Source organism: Oxyura jamaicensis, chromosome 7, assembly GCF_011077185.1.
Source record: "Oxyura jamaicensis isolate SHBP4307 breed ruddy duck chromosome 7, BPBGC_Ojam_1.0, whole genome shotgun sequence".
NCBI classification, from domain to species: domain Eukaryota; kingdom Metazoa; phylum Chordata; class Aves; order Anseriformes; family Anatidae; genus Oxyura; species Oxyura jamaicensis.
Genome location: NC_048899.1, coordinates 7097476 through 7117225, shown reverse-complemented (window position 1 = coordinate 7117225; position 19750 = coordinate 7097476). Strand labels below are relative to the sequence as shown.

The following is a 19750-nucleotide window of genomic DNA, read 5'->3' as shown; positions in this document are numbered from 1 at the left end:
CAGAGGATCATTTGGCTTTGCACTCCTTATTGACAAACAATTAACACCTAAGTTCATTTTGTAGACAAAAGGATTTTGTATTCATTCTGTTGACAGAACAACTTGAAATCATGGAGGAAATCGTATTTGACAGTCCTGGCACATACTGGATTCTGTGGAGAAAATGCATTCTGCTAACTGTCCAATCAGTTATGTAGACAAAATGAATTTCATCATAATTCTGTCAACAAAATGCTAACTTGCTTAAATTATTCTCTCAACAAAATAAATTAACTTAAAATCCTTTTGTCCACAAAATAGATTTAAGTGTTTAGTGAAGTCATGTAAATACTATAGTCTGTTAGCTTAGCATGTGCAATTCAAACATGTGGCTGAGCCGAGTCAGCAGTTCCTCTCTTATCAGGCAGGGATAGTCTTGATTGTTTCAGCTTTTCCCTTCTCTGAGGTCAGCCCAACAAGACCAGTCAGCCGGTATGCAATGTATAAATTGCAAACCAGGACCACTCAAGAGAATCTTTTCCCTATTTTTATTTAATCGGTGCAAAATTGGCAGGAAGACTTTTATATAACAGAAGTGTAGCAAGCCTAAACAAATCAGTCCTTTCCTGAGAAGAAGAAAGGCTTCATCCACAGGTCTAAAGCTTGACATGGAGTTTCCATGGCCAACATTCAGATAAAATAGCGCTTTAATGAGGGACGACACCTGAGATACCTTGGTAGATTTTAAAATGAGAGCATGAAAATGCAATTACTGTACTTTTAGATACCATGTGTCTAAAGTCCGTTATACCTATGGAAAATTACCTTCTTCATTTTCCGTGCTGCTCCAAATTCAAGTTTAAATGTACATATTCATGCCTTGCTTGGAAATACGAGAATCTATTGCTGAAAAACTTGGAAACAATCAGAGCACTGGTATTGCTATGGGGAGCAAAGTGCACCAAATTCTGCTCAAGCCAGCATAAGCACAAAAGGCACCACACCAGAACCAACAGCAACTGCCTGCCATGAAGATCATGGCAGCATAAACGAGGATGTCTGGTGTGCCTCCAGCATGCCAGCCAGCAAATTCACGTGGTCCCTGTCCTATCTCACACATGCACAGGTCCCAGGCCTGCAGAAAAGCCAGAGTCAAGGTACCCTGCAGCACGACTCAAAACTTTCATGCTCATTTGGGCTTACATCCAGAAAGCGAAGCTCCTGGAGATGAGATAAGGCTGTTAAGCAGGTTTTTAGGAGTCCTATCGCTGTACTTTACCAAGCGCCACCTGCCCTGTTGTTCTGCTGCATTTTAATAATAAAGGAACATAGAGATAGTCATGCCTATATCTTTAGTAATGTCAGTCAAGGAATTTGGCAGGCCGGTGGAAAAACGAAACTCTTCAGTCTGCTTTTGCAATATTTTTCCACTAGTATAAACAGTTTTTTTTGTCTTCTTTTGGGAGGTTATTGTGGTTACAATGGAGTTAATTTCCAGGTGTGCGGAAAGTGTACAGTAACACAAGAAAAATACCATATTAATATTTAATATAACACTTTTTATGAGCATAAAAAGAATAAAAAGCATTCAAATGCAAATGCAGCCTGCAAGGATGGAAAAAGTTTTATGTTTTTCCAGTAACGTCTTCATTTTGCTAAAGACCAACTTGGTCTTGAGCGAGCTAAGAGCGCCTGTGTGTGTGCGCTTCCAGACACTGAAGAGCCTGCCTCTGGCCAAAGTCCTGCTCAGTATTTGAGACACTTTTGCAATACCGTCTTGTTACAGCACTCATTGAAATACAGTGGGTTTATTAATCCCTTCAGAACCACATGTTGTAGCCCCCCAGGGGTGAAGCTTGCTGCATTGTCTATCCTGCCTTATGAGACTTTAACAGAGCAGCCAAAACTGTGGGATTGTTCCCTACAGCTCTTATGGGCAACAGTTTTTTCCGTGATTTGTTCTGAATATACAACTATAACAAAATGGCCTAACCAGGATTGCCAATGAAATTTCTCTGTGCTAGCTACCCAGCTCCTTCTGAATTTTGGTAGATCTCAGTCTCTAACCTCCATGAAGCTCTTTTGACATCTCCAGCATAAAAGAATATATTTTGCTAACTAAATTGCAAGCCCAGCATAACAGTAACCAACTGGGGTTGCTTGTAAATAGCACACAAAAGTTTGCAAAAATAACTCTAGAAAATAAACACAAGAGTCAGCCTAGCTAGAAATTTCCCTGGCAAACAGTAGCAGAGGTTGGCGAGTGTGTGCAGAGGGGAAATCAGGTGTGCTTTCACCAGTGTCACTTCTCCGCATCATGGAATTACTCTGATGTACCCCATCTTGTGGAGCACAGCATTGGCCAAGGCCATTGCACTGAATCGACTTCCTCAATTTTCAACCTAGTTCAGATAGATTCCTTCTTTCATAATGGCTCTGCCATTGAACACTGCCTTGTCTTCCAAAATGGGTCCAGATGGAATAATGCATTAAAGTGGAAAAAATAACCCTGCATTGAAGGCTAGGCTTCACGACAGCTGAGTTCAACACCTGAATACAGCCTGTAATTTGGAGTTACTTTGAGTCACATCACCAGGGTCATACCACTTCACGGCAAGCTTCAGTTTCTCTTAAACGCTGCTCCCTTGAGGGTGCTAGACGAGGTTTTTTCTATTAGTCTTCACATCCTGGGCTATGTTAGGCTCTTGGCTCCTTCAGTCTTGCTACAAGTACAAGCAGTACCTAAGACTCTGGACTAGACAGCCTTTAAGGCATGGGACACTGTGACATAGAGGGCACACACGATAGGCACCTCTCGCCAGGACAGCCTGCGGGGAATCCAGCACTTGGCTGTGCCTGTGCTGGTCCTTGCTGGACCATGCAACAGCAGCCAAGTGGTCAAGGAGCATGACTCGCCTCAGCCTGCGCTCACACTTGGACAATACTCCACACCTGCAAAACATAGTTGCATGAGTCAAAATGACATCTGCCAGGGAGACACAAGACAGCAATGGCTCAGATGAGGATCAGGAACTGGGAGAAAAGCACAGAGCGAAGTAGAAAGCTGGCAGGCATGCAGTTTGTTTGTTCTTTAACTCGGGTATCTCAAACTCTCCAGCACCTTAACTTGGGAATTCCCCTTTGTGAAGGAGAACTTAGGAGGACATAAATAAATGAAAATTTATATGGAAATAAACATCCAAATATACATGGGGAAGGGAGGGGAGGGAAAGGAGTGATTCATTATCATGGCTTACATATCATTACGCATTCATAAATTCCAAGGCAATATATTTTTCTTCATTGCTTGGATAATAAATCATCATTCGATTACAAAAGGGGAGTACCTGGATGGAACAGCAGCCTTTCTGAAAAATACTCCTGGCAGATGAATGACAGGAAAATTTATGGAGAATTCAGTTGCCTGACTGTCCTGCCTCCAGGAGAGCAGTGTGTGCCAATATCTAAACCTTTCCTGACAATTCACACAGCAGACACTGTCCTTGATGGAGTGAGGTTTTTAGACCTCCCTTGGCTTGATTTTCATTATCCCTCCTTTGGCAGCCTGCAGAACGTCTATTAGCAGTGCAAAAGGGTTAGAAAAGAGCCATCCAAGCTGCTACTGAGCCTTTGCTAGCAGGCCTGTCTCTAGGATCTATGAAAAATGTACAGCTGTGTTCCCCACTTAGCTGGAGTTGTCCCATCAATCAGAGAGATCCTTCAAGGGTCACCGGTATTCATAAGAGCAAAGACTTTTCAAGAACAAAAAAAGACCGTCCAGTCTACTGATTGCTTGCCTTTTTCTAGTTTATCTTCACTTCATTTCCCAGCCTTTTTTCACACCAACCCTTAATTTCCTTCCCCCTCTATAAACAAAGCTATTTGGCTCTTTATTTCAGCGGGTGCCTTTGAGTCATTCTTCATTTTTCTCCCATTACAGTCACAGCAAAGGGCAAGTCTGCCAACCAGCTGAAAGCCTGGCCACCCAGGCAAACCATCCCGAGAGAGGGTTGGGCTGCTGAAGCAAAATGTCTGGCAGAAAACTGCCATGTGTAGAATTGATCCTTGCTGCAACACGGGCAGACAATAGGGAATCAAGCACACAGCCATACTTATCACATGCGCTTCTGAAAGGAAGTTGCTGTCTCCTTGTGGAAGCACCCAGTGGGAACCGACATCCCACCAGGTGTGGTGTCCCGCTTTGTTGGGGACAATTCACCCACAGCAGAGCTCAGAGCTTCTGCTGGAAGAGCATCACTGAACATCAGCCAGGATCCTTGGTGCCACCGGGATAGGCACATCTCCTCCGAAAGAAGCAAGCCTTAGAAATGTAGGTTTTAATTTGGGAATTTCTTCTTCTAAGTCTGAGGACCCTGCACTGGGCTCTGTGTTTTGGAGTGCTCGGCTGCCAAAAACCACACGTACAGTCTGACTCAGAAAAGGCCTTTTTCTCTGAAAGGGCCAAGCAAGATAGTGAGGGGAAGGGGCTGAACATATGGGATAAGATCTCTGTCAGAGGAGAGTAGACGCCTACCTCTGAACTCGGCATGCAGAGCTTCCCTTCACAGGTGGCAGGGGGAAGCAGTGTGTCCCACCTCCTCCTAGTGCAGGCATCTGAGGCAGATCAGATGAATCATGCTGTAGAAATGCCTGTTTCTTAGCAGAGATTATAAAGAAAGTCAGGATGACTAGCTCATCTGCTGCCATCTGAAGTAGAAGAAACTGGGTGCATTGCTCGGAAAGCAGAAAGAGCAGCCTTTCCTTCCTGCTGGTCTCTAGTTTCAGGTGGCACTCCAAAGGCACACAGTGAACAAAGGCAGCATGGTGTCCTGACTTTCTGCCTGTGAGGTGTTTTGTTTCCTGCTCTCAGAACCCAGGTTTAAAGGGCTGCACAAGGCACAACGCTATGAAAAATCAAACTCGGGAGCTTCCTTCCAAATTGCATTCCTGTTGGGCTGTTGCCAGCACTAGCCATCCAAAACATTAAAGACCCCCAAAGGCACCCTGCACGAAGGAATCTGAGATGTTTTCCAGGGGAATCGTCCAAGAATACCAATATTGTAAAACGCAGTTTGTCATTTGTTAAGCAGGAAGACATTTTAGCAGTTAATGCAATACAGTAACTCCATCAATAACGTGAGCACGAAGCTCTGATGGGTCACATTAGTCTTGGAAAAATCTCAGTCTTCCAGTCGTGCTGCCATATGGAGAGATGTTCTCCAGGGTCCATTTTACTTACTGACTCTTGCAGTACTTGCCCCAAAAGTTTAACAGCCATAATTACACTGAGGCATGAGAGTGCTTTATGGCAGTTGAAAATCTCTTACCAAGATCCTCTTCTATTTGGTGTTTTTGAATTCCCTGGACTGCTTGCACCAGTGAGACCAGCAGGACTGGAAAAACAAATAGGGTCTGAGCTTTTACCATTTCGTATGGTATATGGACCTTAAAATCTGCATTGCCTGGGTGCCAAGCACTAACATACCAGAAAGAAAGCATTTCACATCCACTTTGGCCTTCCTGCAATTGCATATAGCTCAAGGATATGTATTCCCCTGCCCCCATCCCCACATCAAATCTTTTCTGTGGAATAAACAAACGTTTTATACATCTCTCCATTACCGTATCATTTGGGAGGATTAGGATGCGAGTGTGTTTCACACCTGATGCAGAAAAGTATCTGTTCTGAGTTTTCACCCAGCCATGATTTGTCAGTGGATAGTAATCTCATCTCCGAAGCCCTGGGGTCTCAGCTAAACACAGTAATGTAACAGATTTTATTAGCAGTTTCAGAAAGGTAATCTAACACTAGATTAGCATTAAATGGTCCAGCAAAGTAGACACATGAAGGCATCTGTTAACATCCTCCAGTGCCCTTGATAGAAAGAATATCTGTTTTTTAGGCAAAGAGACAGTAGTTTATTCAGATGCTTTGAGGCACTGATTTGCTTTGTATACAAACTACTGAGTGATTAATGTCTTGGTGAGCTCTTTTCCTCATCAAAGCTAAAAAGACTTGAAATATCATATGACTTGCTAATAGATGACTAGATAAAGCTAAATTGTAAGATGATCACTGCGCTTCAGTCTCTTGCTGAATACATGGGTTCCCTGATATGAGAAATGTGATCAGGAAATAATCTGCTACTAAGAAGGCAATCCGAATCCCCTTCGGGGAACAGGCTGCAAGAGTACAGCAGTGAGGATGATATATTAGCATTTCAAGAAGAGCCTGAAATCAGTACAGAGAATGCCACTGAGGAATAGCTAAAATTGCTTTATCTTTATCTGTTAGTATTTCTGGGAAAATTGCAATATTGGAAAATTGCAGAAAGACCAAACACTTCACATATCGAATTGGACCTGCAACTGCATTGGACCTATTCAGAGCCTATAGGATGTAATATTCCCCAATTAAGTAGGAATTGCAGTCTGGGATCGGGTTCCTTTATCAATACTACTGGTAAGGTTTAGGGTTTAAATTTTAGTTTTAGGGTGAACAGAGGCACTAAGGCCAGTACTTTTAGAAGCAAACACTATGCTGGAGTGACCCCCTGGAGACTCCTTAAAGTGGCATAATTTTCTAAAGAAGTGGCTTCCATCACTTGCCTAACATCTCTCTCTTTGAGGGATCGAATATCCTCAGTAATTTTGCCAAAAACTGCCTATGACTTTTTTTTTTTTTTTTTTTTTTTTAAATGTGCAATATAGGTCTTTCATATGACATCTCAACGGTTTCCCCCATGAAACAGATCGAATAATTACAAAGACCTGCATTTGTTTTTCATAATAATGTGGAGTTTCAGGGATCTTACATAGAGGATAAAATACTACATAATAGAGAATTTTAGGATAGTAAACAAAAGAGCTTAAACAACTTTCTAACGAGCTTGAATGATTTATAGCTTCTTGTGCTCCTGAGACCTATTTGAAACTCTGATGACTTTCTGCTGTAGGCACAGTTAATGAAACTTGAATTTCTAATCTCGGGTTTTCCTCAAATGGAAGTTTTAACTAATCAAAACATCCAGTTGATATACCGAGGAAAGCACTACCGAGTGCTCCAAATACCTGCACAGTAACAGAGAGGCTAAAGTTACACAGAGTGGTCTGAAAAAGGCATCAAAAGCAGGTACCAAACTGTTCCCATTTCACTTCTTAGTGAAAGATATGTTCTAGTCACCTGGCATATGAATAAGTCTCTTGGATGTCGCATAAGAAAGGAAATGATCAAATACACCCACACTTGCTTTCAAGCGGAAACAAACCTTATGGAAGAATTACTTTGGGGGGAAAAATGAAAGCTTGCCAGGACTTTTTAAAGTCATTTGCTGTGCTTTATACCACAGTGCTGCCATATGTCCCAATGCAAATCACGAAATGAACTAGGACACAGGCGTGTGGTAAGATCCAGACCCTGAAGGAGGCTCACGGTTGAGCAGAGAAGACCGAGGGACACTTTATGTGGAGCTACAGACCCAGCCTGGGCACCAACTGGGAGGAGACGTTGGTAGAGCATGAGCCCGGTGCCTCCCCAGCCTGTCTACACACCATGCTTGCTCTCCGCATCTCCCTCAAGCACCCTGGCAGAGCACCCAGCACAGCACTGCATCCCATTGAAACAATAATTTTCTAACTTACAATGGGCCTGGGGCCTTGCCAAAGCTCTCTTATACAAAAGCGCTGCTTAAAAATCTCCCAACATCCTACCTTATTGCATATGCAATAGATCTCTCCCTCTCTCTCATATGGAACATACCTCTTTCGAAACAATGATTTATTATTTTAGCAATAGGAAACTGCAATAATAGGCCAATGAAAATGGCTAAAATTGTAGCCACTTTGCCTAGCAATTATCCATGTGACAGTTTCATTTATCTGCAAGTCCAGCAGCTTAATTTACATCCCCACTTAATGGTTAATTGTGGAAGTGCGCTTTACTGTGACAACAGCAGGGGAGAGCAAAGGTTGGCCAAGTATCTTGAAAGAAAAACCCTCTTTTAATAAATACCTCTGCAATTAATTACATAACCAAAACAGCCAGTAGCAAGCAAAAATAGGGAAGAGAGGGAGAACATCACAGTACTTACATGGGAAATAAAACATCAGTCTAGTAAGAGGTAGATGATGCAGATGACATACATAGTGTGCTATCCCCCGACTCCTACACTGACTCCCAACAGGAGGTATGAGGATACCAGCATCTACACGGAAATGTTTTAAAGCTAGCTGAAATTGGCTGAAAAAACGGAGGGGGAGCATTGGTATTTGTTCTTTTCTTTTACGCTTTGGTTTTTGCTTCTTACAGTTCAACTGGGCTTTAAAGTTTTTCTCTTTTATGGGTAGAAAACATGCTTAAAACAAAAGAAAATAACTCCCCAAACAGACAAACAATCAAAACCAAACAAACCCCAAGGCAATATTCAGAGGAATTTAGGTGAAGGAGATTTAAAACAACAATTACTATGAGAAAGATGATGAAAATTAATTGGAAGAGATGGCAACACTGTTTCTGCATCAGGAGAGCAGAATTTGTCAATGTCTGTAGTAAAATGATGATTTACAACTCTGCAATAAAGAAAATTTACACACCGAACAAAACTTCAGTAAGGTTTAGATCAGGTCAGGGATTTCCTGATCACATCTTACTTCTGTCAGAAAATGTTGACTCATTGAAATTGCATCTGTTACTTACTGCTAAAAGTTTGAACAGTGTTCATTATGGTCTGGATTCCTCAGATACTGAATGAAATATCTGGTGAAGAACAGAGAGTTGCAGAGCAGAAACAAGAGTTAGCCTGATGATCCAAATTGCATGGTCCTCCAGTGTTACCCAGGCTATTCTGACCCTGCACTAAGGATAACTGTTGTTCAGACAGCATGTGTCCTCTTTGGATCAATTTGCCATCTCTTGAGATATACTGTAATTACTGTAACTCCACAATAAAGATATAATTTTGTATCTTACTGGAATGTTAAAGTTGAGATAAACATTTACTGAAAAGACTTGAATTGGAGGGCCCAAATCTTCTCTCATGGTAAGGCTTGACAGACATAATCTGAAATAAGATCATCAAGAACAGAATTACTGGAATGATTTTGTCAACATAGTGGAAATTATTTTCATCTGAAATCATCCTAATATTCATCTGTGTTAATGTAGCTAGCATTTTTTGGGGGGGGGGGGAGGGAGATGGGTATTTAAAAATGATGAAGTCTACATAGACTTTCTCGCTGTAAATCTCTGATGCATCAGATATTACTTTGCATTTTGTCTTGAAGTCACAACAAGTAGAAAATATCATTCTCTGTGTTATCAGGAGCAGCAGAGGCAGCTGGCTCACTCTTTCTATTCCTTACTAACATAACTGCATAATCACCTCACTGAGCATTGAACTTCGGCTCCAAGGGCTCTGTCTTCTGTTGTTAGTTTCTAAAAGCACAGGGAAGATCCTCCCCAAGTGGGATTTGCATCACTAATTATTATGGAAATAATTAGGAACAACAGATGCCAACTTCTGAACTCACTGAGCCCGGTAAAATTCCCAAGGGCTCCAAGTTTTGGAAATGCTGAGATTTTACTTTTCGTTTGTGTGGGAGCAGGACTGCTGTCACTAAGAGCCGTGGGATGGCATCGGGACTGCAGTGCCCCACCACTGTAACTAGAGTCACACTGACCTATCGAAATAGTCGGAGTTAATGCATCTCTCCTGGTGATTTTTTAGACAGGTTCTATAATTTAATATTTTAATGGAGACTACCCCCCAGTCAATAGTAGGTCTTTCATTGGATTATAAATGACATAGTATTCTTCTGAAATACACTGCAAATAATTTTGAAGAGTGAGAATTTCTCAGTGCAGTTAGACAGTAATGGAAGGTTTTTAGAAGGAACAAGACCCTTTTAGAAGTTACAGAAGAGCTGCCTACAGTGAGTTTTCCCATAGTTGGGAATACTATACTGCACTAAGTATGTCTTAGAAACAGGAATTGCCTTTAAAGATTTCAGTAATTGCTTTGGAATATTTAATTAAACAAGAATTTCTGGACTCATAAGAAAAATTTAACTTGGCTTTGCTTCTGTGACAAGCCATTGGCTAAAGCCCAGCCACCTCAGAAAATAGCAGAGAGCTACATGCTTTCCTCAGACATAGCTCAACTGCAGCTGGAAAATGCCAAGAAAACAAGAACCAAGCTTCCAGATGCTCCCTTACTTGCTGAAGTGTCCACTTCCTGGCAGAGAAGAGCGTGAAGTTTAACTGAGCCCAGAGCAGCCCGGGACGGACACCCAGTGCCCACACCACTGCAGGCACCTGCAGAAGTGCTTTTAGCTGTGACAGCTGTCTGAAGTTGGCCACCAACTGGCCACTGGATATAGGTGCTCGATAAACACGAGAAGGGACTGAGGATAGATCTCAGTTTCCAGCATCTCTGGGACCAGCCTGCAACACTTACAGACTGCTCCCAGAAGCCCAAATAAGTTGTCAGGACTGGCAGAGGTCATTGATATCAGGATGAAGGGAGGGATGTTATGGTTTAGACTACATCTCAACCAAAATGGAATGTGAAGAATTCCCTGGCAGCAAAACATTCAACAAAACTACAAAAAATACCAAATATATTGATGGAACGCCTGCTTAGCCTGCTCCATCCTGTACTGGTAAAACTGTTCATGAAAGTTCATGGGAAAATAACGAAGCAAGGAGCAAGAGAAGGTTGCTTTGGGGAGCACTCACTCAGCCTGACTCAGTGCTATCCCCTGGGCTGCCTCCATCGCTGGCGGACAGAAACGAGCTTCATTCTGGGATGACTCACAGCCCCAGATTGCCTTCTGGAGGACGCTCTCTCCACAGATTACATGATAAACCTAAAGAGAAGAGACTCTAAACTGGTCACAAAGCAGCTGTAAAAGAGGGCCAAACATCTGTGCATTTGCAACGAAGCCACGGACCCTGTGAAATCAAGTTGTCATTGATTAAAACAGGAGCAATGCCTCTGGGATGTCTGGATCAATAACTCTTGACTCTCACTGCTCCAGGGTTGCTGCAAGGCTGCATCACTTAGCTCTTCAGGTTACAAGGCTTTTACAAATGAATATTACAGCTTCTTTGTAATAATTACAGAACAATTATGAAACTAACAGCAAAATCTATACAAGGCCAACCCTGATCCTCTCTCAAAAACTTACCAGCCTCTTAACAGCACTTGGGGAACTCCCGACGGCTCCAACTCTATCCCTAATCTACAATCCCACCCTGCTCCCAGCCTCAGTTTTCCCCTTACCCACAACACAATATTTTTTTGTGCTTCTTTCCTCCCCGGAATCCCACCTAAGCAGCTGCCTCGACACCCTCATCCTTAACCTGGCCAGGGTCCCACTTCTGGTCACAAACATAGTTTGCAGGGTCCAGATCCCTGCTCGGCCTCTGCGCTCCATTTGCTGAACAGAGCTAAATCACAGCATATTCTGCAGAAGCACATGATTTCAGTCTCTTACAACCTTGTATTTAACTTGGATTTACAGACATAGGCTAACAATCCCCAGGCCACCTATCCTCTTTTTCTGGAGTGCCATAATGCCTTCCTGCAACAATAATTGTTAAAAAAATAAAAATAAAAACCAAGAATTAGGCTGAATTACAGAGTAGCCTGATGGCTGAAAAGGAGCCAGCAGCAGTTACACAATGTCACCCAATCTCCAAACAGGCCCGCAGGCAGGACAAATGGTTGGGCCCTGCAGGGAGCCCCCTGCCTTGCCCCGAGGCACGCAGCAAGGCCAGGGAGGCAGGATGTCCCCACTCCTTGCTGTAAATGCAGAACAACTAATAAAACAGTTTTGCCTTAAACCCAAAGAAGCAGGCCACTTTATGTATATTTGAGGGGCTACTGGATTTCTCACCTAGTGTACCAGGGAGCTAGCTACAAGCCCATTTCACAGACCGAGACTTGAGGCATGAGGGGGCAGAAGTGACCTGCCCAGGGCTGGGCGCTGCTGCCACACGTGGAGCAGAGCAGCCTTCTCCAGGGACACACTGCATGAGGACGAGCCCTCAGGACGAGGGCTGCAGTCTCCCATCCAGAGGGAACAAACTGCTTCAAAACAGACTGTAAATCACCGCTACCAAAACACCCAATTTACCGTGGTGCCGTGTGGGTCAAGCCATGCGTGTGATCACAAGCAAGTCAGATAACGGAGTCTGTGAAACTAATTTAAATTTCCACATTCAAATGCCAGAAATTTTAAAATGTACAACTCTCTGCCTGGATTTTTCTAGGCAATTAACCTATGAACCAACGACAAATAGTCAAATACTCATGTTTCTATCACACTCTTTAAAATAGCATTTAGACATCTGCATACATCACAAAAGTTGCCACTGCCACCTCTAAATCACAAGCTCAGATTAAAATGATATGGTTGTTGTTGCATCTGTATTCCTCCTCAACGCAATGGCTGTAGGATGAATTGGCTCTTTGGTTCAGATGCTGAACCAGAGAAATACAGAGAGAAAATAAAAAATTAAACAGCCCTGGATCGAACTTTATTTATTTATTTTATCTCTGCAGAACTGAATCCCCCCACCACATCATTTCACTTGACATTCCGTTTGCTCGGAAATGAAATGTTTTGTTCTGCGTGCTTGCGTGTAAAGGAAAGGCAATACTAACTTTAATAAAGTGGATCAGGGAAACCTGCTGCCTGATTTAAGGCCGGGAGCCTGCCTTTCGCCTGGCTGTTTTAACCACTGTGTGAATGACAGCCCTCTTCTGCAAGGGGCCACTGGAGAGAGTCTTCTCCACCACCTCTGGCCACCGTGCTGGTCAGTGTGATGGAACAAAGCGTGGAGAGAGAGAGGGCATGGGAAGGACTCGCTGCACTGTGAATAGGACACGTCGCTGAATGCACCGACTGCAATGACTGCCCACTGATTTACTGAGGAAACAACGCCAAAGAGACAGAGCGAGGACACTTTGCCCTAGGAAAATGAATTCCTCTGGTAGGGACAGGAAAAGGAGGATTCACAGCAAGCTAGAAACCAACCTGAGACTTGCTGAGACTGAGTAAATATGTTAACTGCTAAACTTCCCAGCAGGTTATTTGCTCTAGAATTTTGTGTATCTAGTTCAAAGAAAAATAAACCCAAACTCAGCTTCAGGTTGACTGAAATTGCACTTAACATTTGCCCCAAAATATAGCTCCCTGCCTGTCTTAAACAGTCCCAAACTGGCAGAACTAAAAGTTCTGCTTCTTTCCTGCTCTAGCAGGGGGATTGGTCTAGATGATCTTTCAAGGTCCCTTCCAATGCCTAACACTCTGTGATTCTGTGACGGGGGAAGTTAATCTACTGATGACAATCAGTAGAAAAAAAAAATATATATATGGGAGAAGGCAATGCTGAGGGAATGAGGAAACACAGGCATGTATAGCCACAACCAAGTGGACTTGGGAGACCAGAACATCAAGGTACCTGCAAACAGCCTCCTCTGAAGTTTCAATTTCTTTGGAACTTTTGTTCACAAATCTGTCACTGCTGTTACAGCAGCCTTGGTCCTCAGCTGTAACCACACGACTCAGACAGTATGGTTTTCCTTGGTGGAAGGAAATAGAAAAGGAAAAACATTAAAGAACTGGCATTATGCCAAACACCAGTTATGCCCCTTTTTTCTTCTGGCTTCTTCTACTGCCTTATTTCCAGCCACTTTTTTGCTGCCTGAGACATACATGTTTTCAAGGCAGGGACAGACTTTGGTTTATCAGACTGTACTATGAGTTATGCACAGTTCTCTTACAGGGAAGGTTGCTTTTTATAAGGGCTGAAGAGGCACAAAATGACCACAGTTACTAGTCAGCACTCCTGATTGCTACAAACTTAATGCTGGCTCTCAAAACAGTTTGGAAACCTCAGCTCCTAGACTCACAGGATTAGGAAATTACATTTTCATTAAAAGGTAGTTTCAAACATCCGTGATGATGAAGGAAAACCTGGAAGTGTAATTATCTCATATCCCAAGAACCCATTCCTCCACCAAAAGGCAATGAAACTAACATCAAGTTACGTCTTTAAATGTTCACGGCACTTACCAACTAACGACCTTTGTGTACTTGCAGCAGAGAGCACAATATTACCACTCCAGAATTTCTCCTAGCAGCCTGCAAGATCGACTCCTTATCTCCTCCTGATCATTCAGACCTTTCACATGGGGAAAGCTGTCTGAATTCCCAAAGTCTATATGCAACGCTCGGAAAACCAGGAACTCAGAATTTCTTTTAATTTCTTCTCCTTCACGAGCCCTCCTTTCAGAGACACTACTGCTGTTCCCATTGTCTGCTTGCACCAGCAACTGAAGATAACCTTTTGATAACATTTGCAACTCACACATTAATGTACCATCTATCTCTCATTATATCTTCTCACTGCATGTTTTTCCATTCACAGCAATTATTCAGATTATTCTGTCTTGTTTTACCAGCTCTCTCTGTGCATACAAACAAACCGAGGAAATTAGCAATGCAGAATTCAGAGAGGTGTTTTGAAACTGTTATCGCAGCCTCCTCCAGGCGGTTTTTCCCTCCCCCCCCCCCCCCCTCAGATTTGCCTATCGTTCAGTCTCTTATGGCATTATGCAGTGTAAAAAGGTACACCGTTGCACTGTGAGCACAGCCTTTATTTTCCATTGTTACTCTCCCTTCGGTAGTAAGAATTCAGAGGACGCTTCCAGTCAATTCCTGACCTGCTGACAATTTTACAGGTGTTCACCTGAACCACAAAATAGCACAACATTTTCAAGGTGCTTTCATTTGGTGCCACATGAAGTTCGCTTGATAATATTTTTTCATAATGTGCTATCAAAAAGCCATCTTTCCAGGACAGTGGCACTTCAGGGATAATTTTGTGGTCCAATACCTTCCCAGAAAAAATATTTAGAAAAGTTCATTTTGATGGAAAAAAAAATGTCTCAGAAAACCGCTGGCTACACCTCCTCCCTATGTACAGCATTTAGGTCAACGAGCAAAATTGCACTGGCCTCTTGGGAGGCAGTGTTTAAATTCCTATTCACTGGCATTGACATAAAATGAGTTAAAAGTTATTATTACACATGCATGAATTGAGAAATGACATGAATCAATTTAGAAATAACATATTGTTTCCTAATATGTAAATAACCATTAAGCCATATTGGGCAGAGCACATCTTAATGAAAGGAAAGTAAATCCAACTGACCCCATTACATCGATATATTTCACGGAAAGTTCAGTTTGCTCCATGACATGGGCTCCTCTTGAACTATTTTAAATGAAACTCAAACTGATGCTTCAAGAGTGCAGAGCAACAGATACTACAATAAATGATACAACAAATTATCTTTGGTAATTTCCACACCCAGCCTGAAAGGAAAACAAACTTTTTTTCATTCTACAGCATAGACAACATCATTAGACTGAAGTGATCTGTATGCTCAGCGCACTACCTTCTGGCTTCTTTTCGGGCTCCAGGCAGGACTTTACTGCCCTGGTCCAGCAATGTGCTCCTAAGGAAGGACCAAACTCAGGGAGGTGAAGGCTTCTACGTGGAGAGCAGCAGCCTTGTCCAGGCAACAAACTCCCCCAGGCTGGCAGCAAACAAACAGCTAAGGAGAACAGGGGGGATGTCTCCTTTTGTCTCATCCCACCGAAGTGACACGGTACTCATGAAGTGTCCTGCAGTTTGGGATTGCTAGGTGTAACAGGGGGAAATGTGGCAGATGGAGGGATCTGGTCACCTGCAGTTGCTCCATTCCCTCCATTTCCCAGGGACCTCCTGCCCTGGCACTTTGTGGGGAATGAGCAAAAAGTAGGGGTCTGACCACTTTCCCCCTTTTCAGATGGAGCTTGATGCAGAAAAGCCCTCTGAATAGGCATGATGGGAAAGGATGAACTAAGAGTAATGCTTATTTATTACATTTATGTCTCTTCTCCCCTTTTGATAGGTTCATAAACCTGATAATCAATACACTCATTAAAGAGCTGTGCATTTGACCTAAATACTACATACAAATAAAACATATATGCAATAAAAACTACATCATTATATAGTTCTGATAGATGATGAAGACCAAGGCTTTAAAAGGATTTCACCCTTCTCCATCTCCCAGAATCCTACATATCGATATCCATTAGCTCTCGGGAACATTACCAGACAAAAACAGAGTGGAAAGTTGTACAACAAAAAAACAGCATCTTGCTCAATACTTCCAGTGAAAATCATTGGTAGAAAATAATAAAATGTATAACTGCAGTGTGAATTTACAGACCTGAATTTGTTCTTTTATAGAAAATGATAGTCACAGATGAAAAGATAAATATCTCTCCGGATCCAAAAACAAAAGCATTGTTAGTTTTATTCCCACAAGATCGATACCAATCATGCACTGTAGCCAACCAAAAACAGTTGATAACAATCAGGAGGTGCTAGATTCAATTCGGCTTTAGTGACAGGGTTGGCAAGTCAATAACTTCAAAAGGTAGTTTTTTTTTTTTTTTAATCTAATTTTTAGAGAAGCATATAACAGGAACCCATTTGTAAGTCAAGATTTTAAGCAGATATAAAATTCAAGCATGGCCCTTCCAAACAATATTTGTTGTTGACTTTAGCTTAAAGCCAGGAGAGAAAACATGCTAATGTTGTTGGCATCTTCTTATCACTTGCAGCCCTCCAAAATTTCTCCCAAATCAGGAATTTCCCAAAGCATTACAATGAAAATCCTCCAAGGCAAGCCATTCCTGCAGCTGTGCCATGGCCTTCGCTACCCTAAGCTGAGGGTAGCTATCTTCTGCTGGGCTGTGGGCAGGGTGGTGTCACCCTGCTGCAGCTGTGCTCACTTGTGCTTGCTGGGAAGGAGACCCTGTGGGTCACCCCAAGCCTTGAAGCTACAGCATTTCTTACGTGGTGCTCTTAGAAGTCTGTGTTATTCACCCCAAGTCTTCCAAGCCTCCAGGTGCAGGAGCCCAGGCCTTGTGAAGGAGGGTGGAGCAGTGTCATCCCCCTCCTTGCACGTTCATATACAATTAGATGACTCCGAGAAAATATTCACAGGCAGAAGTCTTGAATTTCACAGGAGCACAGCAAGAAACACTCCTTGCACACCAGCATCTCTATTTACCATTCCTTGGGGGAAGTTCCCTGGTGGTTGTAAGGAGACCTCCAGGAAGAAACAGCCCTCTGCCTCCCAACTCCTTCGCCAGGTCAGTTTACCTGTGCAGTAGCTATGATGGGAAGCAGCATTGCAGGAGGGTCACCGGCTGCTGAAGCAGCAGACTGCTCAGTGCTGAGCCTTTCTGCATGCCTCAGAAAAAAAAGAAAGGACAATGAGGAAGCAGTGGGAAGATGAGAATTTTGTGGTTGTTGTTCCCACCTTAAATTTCTACACGTTTAAGTGTACACACTGAGCAGAATAGATAAAAGATCTGTGCCCCAGGTCTTGACTACATAAAGATGGAACAAGCGAGGTTAACAGCAGAAGAGAGACAGAAATAAAGGCATCGAGCCCCTAAACATGTATTTACACATGCTTGCGTTTCTGGATGTCTTTCACCTACTCCTCTCTGTAATTCTGCATTCTAGCACTCAAAAATAAGATGACAAAATTACGTGAAGGGCTTTTTTTGAAAGGCTCAAGTAACTAATAATATTTTAATGCTTGACCCCATCCAACTGAAGGCAAAGTTCACTGATTACTACTGTTATGGAAAATTTTCCCATTATATTACAATGTCCTGATTTCGTTATTAGCTCTGTTCGTCTACTCCCATTCAGACTGAAGCCTTCTGTGACAGGTGCTGTGCAAGGCAGCATTTTTAGCTGGAGGAAGAGAGGGGATTTCAGTTGTAACCGTTTAGCTATTCCCAAAATAAAGCAAGGGGGGAAAACTGTTTTAAAGATTAAAAAATAACAGTGATGAGTTTGGAGATGGTTCTTTCGCCTGCAGAAAATTCTGTCATCGTCATAGCAAGAATGTGGATTTGATATCCTGCAGACACTGTGGCAAGGGTGTACAGCTTACCGCCCACCTAAATTTGGCAAAGATACAAGAAATCTTTGAAATAAAACACCGTTATTTAATAGTGACCTAACTTATAACTCGTGGCAGTCATGAAAATGACTGGCTACCTAAGAAAGCCATGTCCAAATGAAAAATTTTCAACAACTTGATGTTGCCGATACTGTAACACCAAAATATTACTTCTGCGTTTACCGATGACTGCCTTCTGGATCTTGAACCATTTGTTGGCTTTCAGGCTTTTCTTCACAGCCCAGGGATTTAGTCTCCTTTTGTTCTGAACCTGATGTTTGCACATTGATCACTTGTCTCCAGGCGCTGAGATTTGCAAAAAATCTCAAACCTAAGTTTGCACGTACAAACGTACAAAACCACACTAAATATATTTAGAAATCAAGAAAATCATTAAAGCATCAAAAGTGGAAAGTTTCCTTTCATGCTGCAGGTTAAACTTTTCAGCATAACAGCCAACTCCACTGAGTTTGTTGGCAGCACAGAAATGAAACTTCCCTTTCAAATCCTCCAAGTGAGGAGTGCTAATAGAGCCCCAGTGCATTTCAAACATTTATTCCACACCAGACAGCTAGACATGAAAAAACTGGATATATGCAGGCAGCAGCTCTCCACCTGCAATCACAAAATGGAGTTCCCTATAAACGGCTGCGGGGCCGTCATCCCGAAAGCAGCTTGTCCAGAGCCGCTCGTGTGCATATGTTATTAGTCATATCGGTGATGAAGCAAAGCAGAATTCAAGTGTTTCCATTCAGAAGAAATATAAGCACTGAAATCAGAGATTTGATATGTCTGGGCAGCATTACTTCCCAGTTGCTTGACAAAGCAAACCACTTATGAGGCATGAAATACCCGATTGACCTTGAAGCAAGGTAGTGGAGGATTTATGCACGGAGAGCAACCAAGAACACCTCACCATGGATGAATTTTATTTTGACTCTCGGGAAATATGGCAGATCCCTCACATGTGATAGCTGCTGCCTCTGTTAAATGCTGCAACAGCAAACAAATCATTTTGGCCGCCATGAAATCCCAGAGAGAGCAATCAGAAAATAGACCTCCATTTGCTTGTCAGACTTTAGCAATATCAGCATTTTTTGAGCAAGTCACGGTCTCTCCGTGTTGCAAATGGTGAAGGACACAAGGCAACATCAAAATGGGCTGGGAGGCACTGGGATAAGCGTCCTGGAGGGTGCAGGAATGCCCTGTGGGGAACCAAGCACCACAGCCAGCAGCTTCGCGCAGGCTGGGTAAGCACCCCAGGAAACCAACGTGTATCACCAGGGTGCTGCTGCATGGTGGTCAGGGAGCTGCAAGCACAAGGCCAGCAGTGCTCTGTCCTTGTGTACTGGGGACGCCCTTCGTGCATGGCCCCAAAACCTAGCAAACCTGCAGGAAAAGCTGCGGGAACCAAATAATGTGTGCAAACAAAGCAATTACAGCGGTAGGAAACAGGCACCAGCAACGTGAGATGAATCCCTGCCACTCTGCCTTGATGTTGCCATTTCAAGGAGGGCATTTCTGCCTCGGGTGGAGGGAATCTTCCAGGAACCACTGATAACAAAAAATCTCCCTCCCATGATCCGTGCTAGCAGGGTCCTCCTAGGGAGAGGTTATAACTCCACAGCCAGTTTGGTACTTAATTGGCACAGGGAAATGTCAGGAGGAGAAAAAATAGCTGTGCAGAGAAGTTGTTGAAAACCCTTTGAAGATAAACCTCA

General features: G+C 42.9%; 1 long non-coding RNA gene across 1 annotated transcript in view; it reads right to left on the bottom strand.

The window, feature by feature from the left end:
• LOC118170271 overlaps nt 1–19750 on the bottom strand; it is a 43863-nt gene that overhangs the window by 1674 nt on the left and 22439 nt on the right. The window contains exon 4 of the long non-coding RNA XR_004752614.1: nt 13448–13568. This is a non-coding gene — a long non-coding RNA (uncharacterized LOC118170271). The remainder of the gene's footprint in view (nt 1–13447; nt 13569–19750) is intronic.